Source organism: Procambarus clarkii, unplaced genomic scaffold (genome assembly GCF_040958095.1).
Source record: "Procambarus clarkii isolate CNS0578487 unplaced genomic scaffold, FALCON_Pclarkii_2.0 HiC_scaffold_101, whole genome shotgun sequence".
In the NCBI taxonomy this organism is placed as follows: Eukaryota; Metazoa; Arthropoda; class Malacostraca; order Decapoda; family Cambaridae; genus Procambarus; species Procambarus clarkii.
In genome coordinates this window covers 1,006,395-1,013,000 of record NW_027189134.1, presented here as the reverse complement: position 1 = coordinate 1,013,000, position 6,606 = coordinate 1,006,395, and positions in this window count along the sequence as shown.

The following is a 6,606-nucleotide window of genomic DNA, read 5'->3' as shown; positions in this document are numbered from 1 at the left end:
CGAATTCTGACTCTCTGCACCTATTTTCAGTTTCAAATTACGACTTTTTATACCGAAAATATGCCAATTACTGAAAAGGCGATGGGTCATATTTTGCCCAAACCCCCCTGCAGTTTTCAAAATGTCTGAAATGTCGGAAATTTTACTCCTGAGCGTGATTTTTGAGCCGAATTCTGACTCTGCACTTATTTTCAGTTTCAAATTACAACTTTTTACACCGAAAATATGCCAATTACTGAAAACGGCGATGGGTCATATTCTGCCCAAACCCCCCTGCAGTTTTCAAAATGTCTGAAATTTCGGAAATTTGACTCCTGAGCGTGATTTTTGAGCCAAACTCTGACTCACTGCACCTTTTTTCAGTTTCAAATTACGACTTTTTATACCGAAAATATGCCAATTACTGAAAACGGCGATGGGTCATATTTTGAATAAACCCCCCTGCAGTTTTCAAAATGTCTGAAATGTCAGAAATTTGAGTCATGATCATGATTTTTTATCCGAATTCTGACTCTCTGCACCTATTTTCAGTTTCAAATTACGACTTTTTATACCGAAAATATGCCAAATACTGAAAACGGCGATGGGTCATATTTTGCCCAAACACCCCTGCAGTTTTCAAAATGTCTGAAATGTCGGAAATTTCACTCCTGAGCGTGATTTTTTATCCGAATTCTGACTCTCTGCACCTATTTTCAGTTTCAAATTACGACTTTTTATACCGAAAATATGCCAATTACTGAAAACGGCGATGGGTCATATTTTGCCCAAACCCCCCTGCAGTTTTCAAAATGTCTGAAATGTCGGGAATTTGACTCCTGAGCGTGATTTTTGAGCCGAATTCTGACTCTCTGCACCTATTTTATGTTTCAAATTACGACTTTTTATACCGAAAATATGCCCATTACTGAAAACAGCGATAGGTCATATTCTGCCCAAACCCCCCTGCAGTTTTCAAAATGTCTGAAATGTCGGAAATTTGACTCCTGAGCGTGATTTTGGAGCCGAATTCTGACTCTCTGCACCTATTTTATGTTTCAAATTACGACTTTTTATACCGAAAATATGCCAATTACTGAAAACGGCGATAGGTCATATTCTGCCCAAACCCCCCTGCAATTTTAAAAATGTTTGAAATTTCGGAAATTTGACTCCTGAGCGTGATTTTTGAGCCGAATTCTGACTCTCTGTACCTATTTTCAGTTTCAAATTACGTCTTTTTATACCGAAAATATGCCAATTACTGAAAACGGCGATGGGTCATATTTTGCCCAAACCCCCCTGCAGTTTTCAAAATGTCTGAAATGTCGGAAATTTGACTCCTGAGCGTGATTTTTTATCCGAATTCTGACTCTCTGCACCTATTTTCAGTTTCAAATTACGACTTTTTATACCGAAAATATGCCAATTACTGAAAACGGCGATGGGTCATATTATGCCCAAACCCCCCTGCAGTTTTCAAAATGTCTGAAATGTCGGAAATTTGACTCCTGAGCGTGATTTTTGAGTCGAATTCTGACTCTCTGCACTTATTTTCAGTTTCAAATTACGAATTTTATACCGAAAATATGCCAATTACTGTAAACGGCGATATGTCATATTATGCCCAAACCCCCCTGCAGTTTTCAAAATATCTGAAATGTCGGAAATTTGACTCCTGAGCGTGATTTTTGAGCCGAATTCTGACACTCTGCACCTATTTTCAGTTTCAAATTACGACTTTTTATACCGAAAATATGCCAATTACTGAAAAGGCGATGGGTCATATTTTGCCCAAACCCCCCTGCAGTTTTCAAAATGTCTGAAATGTCGGAAATTTTACTCCTGAGCGTGATTTTTGAGCCGAATTCTGACTCTGCACTTATTTTCAGTTTCAAATTACAACTTTTTACACCGAAAATATGCCAATTACTGAAAACGGCGATGGGTCATATTCTGCCCAAACCCCCCTGCAGTTTTCAAAATGTCTGAAATTTCGGAAATTTGACTCCTGAGCGTGATTTTTGAGCCGAATTCTGACTCTCTGCACTTATTTTTAGTTTCAAGATACGAATTTTTACACCAAAAATATGCCAATTACTGAAAACAGCGAATGGTCATATTTTGACCAAATCCCCCTGCAGTTTTCAAAATGTCTGAAATGTCTCAAATTTGACTCCTGAGCGTGACTTTTGAGCCTAATTCTGACTCTCTGCACCTATTTTCAGTTTCAAATTACGACTTTTTATACCGAAAATATGCCAATTACTGAAAACGGCGATGGGTCATATTCTGCCCAAACCCCCCTGCAGTTTTCAAAATGTCTGAAATTTCGGAAATTTGACTCCTGAGCGTGATTTTTGAGCCAAACTCTGACTCACTGCACCTTTTTTCAGTTTCAAATTACGACTTTTTATACCGAAAATATGCCAATTACTGAAAACGGCGATGGGTCATATTTTGAATAAACCCCCCTGCAGTTTTCAAAATGTCTGAAATGTCGGAAATTTGAGTCATGATCGTGATTTTTTTTCCGAATTCTGACTCTCTGCACCTATTTTCAGTTTCAAATTACGAATTTTTATACCGAAATTATGCCAATTACTGAAAACGCCGATCTGTCATATTTTGCCCAAACCCCCCTGCAGTTTTCAAAATGTCCGAAATGTCTGAAATTTGACTCCTGAGCGTGATTTTTGAGCCGAATTCTGACTCTCTGCACCTATTTTCTGTTTCAATTTACGACTTTTTATACCGAAAATATGCCTATTACTGAAAACGGCGATGGGTCATATTTTGCCCAAACCCCTCTGCAGTTTTCAAAATGTCTGAAATTTCGAAAATTTGACTCCTGAGCGTGATTTTTGAGCCGAATTCTGACTCTCTGCACCTATTTTCAGTTTCAAATTACGACTTTTTATACCGAAAATATGCCAAATACTGAAAACGGCGATGGGTCATATTTTGCCCAAACCCCCCTGCAGTTTTCAAAATGTCTGAAATGTCGGAAATTTGACTCCTGAGCGTGATTTTTTATCCGAATTCTGACTCTCTGTACCTATTTTCAGTTTCAAATTACGTCTTTTTATACCGAAAATATGCCAATTACTGAAAACGGCGATGGGTCATATTTTGCCCAAACCCCCCTGCAGTTTTCAAAATGTCTGAAATGTCGGAAATTTGACTCCTGAGCGTGATTTTTGAGTCGAATTCTGACTCTCTGCACTTATTTTCAGTTTCAAATTACGAATTTTATACCGAAAATATGCCAATTACTGTAAACGGCGATGGGTCATATTATGCCCAAACCCCCCTGCAGTTTTCAAAATGTCTGAAATGTCGGAAATTTGACTCCTGAGCGTGATTTTTGAGTCGAATTCTGACTCTCTGCACTTATTTTCAGTTTCAAATTACGAATTTTATACCGAAAATATGCCAATTACTGAAAACGGCGATGGGTCATATTTTGCCCAAACCCCCCTGCAGTTTTCAAAATGTCTGAAATGTCTCAAATTTGACTCCTGAGCGTGACTTTTGAGCCGAATTCTGACTCTCTGCACCTATTTTATGTTTCAAATTACGACTTTTTATACCGAAAATATGCCAATTACTGAAAACGGCGATGGGTCATATTCTGCCCAAACCCCCCTGCAGTTTTCAAAATGTCTGAAATTTCGGAAATTTGACTCCTGAGCGTGATTTTTGAGCCAAACTCTGACTCACTGCACCTATTTTCAGTTTCAAATTACGACTTTTTATACCGAAAATATGCCAATTACTGAAAACGGCGATGGGTCATATTTTGAATAAACCCCCCTGCAGTTTTCAAAATATCTGAAATGTCGGAAATTTGAGTCCTGATCGTGATTTTTTATCCGAATTCTGACTCTCTGCACCTATTTTCAGTTTCAAATTACGACTTTTTATACCGAAATTATGCCAATTACTGAAAACGGCGATCTGTCATATTTTGCCCAAACCCCCCTGCAGTTTTCAAAATGTACGAAATGTCTGAAATTTGACTCCTGAGCGTGATTTTTGAGCCGAATTCTGACTCTCTGCACCTATTTTCAGTTTCAAATTACGACTTTTTATACCGAAAATATGCCAATTACTGAAAACGGCGATGGGTCATATTTTGCCCAAACCCCTCTGCAGTTTTCAAAATGTCTGAAATTTCGAAAATTTGACTCCTGAGCGTGATTTTTGAGCCGAATTCTGACTCTCTGCACCTATTTTCAGTTTCAAATTACGACTTTTTATACCGAAAATATGCCAATTACTGAAAAGGCGATGGGTCATATTTTGCCCAAACCCCCCTGCAGTTTTCAAAATGTCTGAAATGTCGGAAATTTTACTCCTGAGCGTGATTTTTGAGCCGAATTCTGACTCTGCACTTATTTTCAGTTTCAAATTACAACTTTTTACACCGAAAATATGCCAATTACTGAAAACGGCGATGGGTCATATTTTGCCCAAACCCCCCTGCAATTTTAAAAATGTCTGAAATTTCAGAAATTTGACTCCTGAGCGTGATTTTTGAGCCGAATTCTGACTCTCTGCACCTATTTTCAGTTTCAAATTACGACTTTTTATACCGAAAATATGCCAATTACTGAAAACGGCGATGGGTCATATTTTGACCAAACCCCCCCCTGCAGTTTTCAAAATGTCTGAAATGTCCTAAATTTGACTCCTGAGCGTGATTTTTTATCCGAATTCTGACTCCCTGCACCTATTTTCAGTTTCAAATTACGACTTTTTATACCGAAAATATGCCAATTACTGAAAACGGCGATGGGTCATATTATGCCCAAACCCCCCTGCAGTTTTCAAAATGTCTGAAATGTCGGAAATTTGACTCCTGAGCGTGATTTTTGAGCCAAATTCTGACTCTCTGCACTTATTTTCAGTTTCAAATTACGAATTTTATACCGAAAATATGCCAATTACTGAAAACGGCGATGGGTCATATTATGCCCAAACCCCCCTGCAGTTTTCAAAATGTCTGAAATCTCGGAAATTTGACTCCTGAGCGTGATTTTTGAGACGAATTCTGACTCTCTGCACTTATTTTCAGTTTCAAGATACGACTTTTTACACTGAAAATATGCCAATTACTGAAAACAGCGAATGGTCATATTTTGCCCAAACCCCCCTGCAGTTTTCAAAATGTCTGAAATGTCTCAAATTTGACTCCTGAGCGTGACTTTTGAGCCGAATTCTGACTCTCTGCACCTATTTTCAGTTTCAAATTACGACTTTTTATACCGAAAATATGCCAATTACTGAAAACGGCGATGGGTCATATTCTGCCCAAACCCGCTGCAGTTTTCAAAATGTCTGAAATTTCGGAAATTTGACTCTTGAGCGTGATTTTTTAGCCAAATTCTGACTCACTGCACCTATTTTCAGTTTCAAATTACGACTTTTTATAACGAAAATATGCCAATTACTGAAAACGGCGATGGGTCATATTTTGAATAAACCCCCCTGCAGTTTTCAAAATGTCTGAAATGTCGGAAATTTGACTCCTGATCGTGTTTTTTTATCCGAATTCTAACTCTCTGCACCTATTTTCAGTTTCAAATTACGACTTTTTATACCGAAATTATGCCAATTACTGAAAACAGCGAATGGTCATATTTTGCCCAAACCCCCCTGCAGTTTTCAAAATGTCTGAAACGTCTCAAATTTGACTCCTGAGTGACTTTTGAGCCGAAATCTGACTCTCTGCACCTATTTTCAGTTTCAAATTACGACTTTTTATACCGAAAATATGCCAATTACTGAAAACGGCGATGGGTCATATTTTGAATAAACCCCCGTGCAGTTTTCAAAATGTCAGAAATGTCAGAAATTTGACTCCTGATCGTGATTTTTTATCCGAATTCTGACTCTCTGCACCTATTTTCAGTTTCAAATTACGACTTTTTATACCGAAAATATGCCAATTACTGAAAACGGCGATGGGTCATATTTTGCCCAAACCCCCCTGCAGTTTTCAAAATGTCCGAAATGTCTAAAATTTGACTCCTGAGCGTGATTTTTGAGCCGAATTCTGACTCTCTGCACCTATTTTCAGTTTCAAATTACGTCTTTTTATACCGAAAATATGCCAATTACTGAAAACGGCGATGGGTCATATTTTGCCCAAACCCCCCTGCAGTTTTCAAAATGTTTGAAATTTTGGAAATTTGACTCCTGAGCGTGATTTTTGAGCCGAATTCTGACTCTCTGCACCTATTTTCAGTTTCAAATTACGACTTTTTATACCGAAAATATGCCAATTACTAAAAACGGCGATGGGTCATATTTTGCCCAAACCCCCCTGCAGTTTTCAAAATGTCTGAAATGTCGGAAATTTGACTCCTGAGCGTGATTTTTTATCCGAATTCTGACTCTCTGCACCTATTTTCAGTTTCAAATTACGACTTTTTATACCGAAAATATGTCAATTACTGAAAACGGCGATGGGTCATATTTTGCCCAAACCCCCCTGCAGTTTTCAAAATGTCTGAAATGTCGGAAATTTGACTCCTGAGCGTGATTTTTGAGCCGAATTCTGACTCTCTGCACTTATTTTCAGTTTCAAGATACGACTTTTTTACACCGAAAATATGCCAA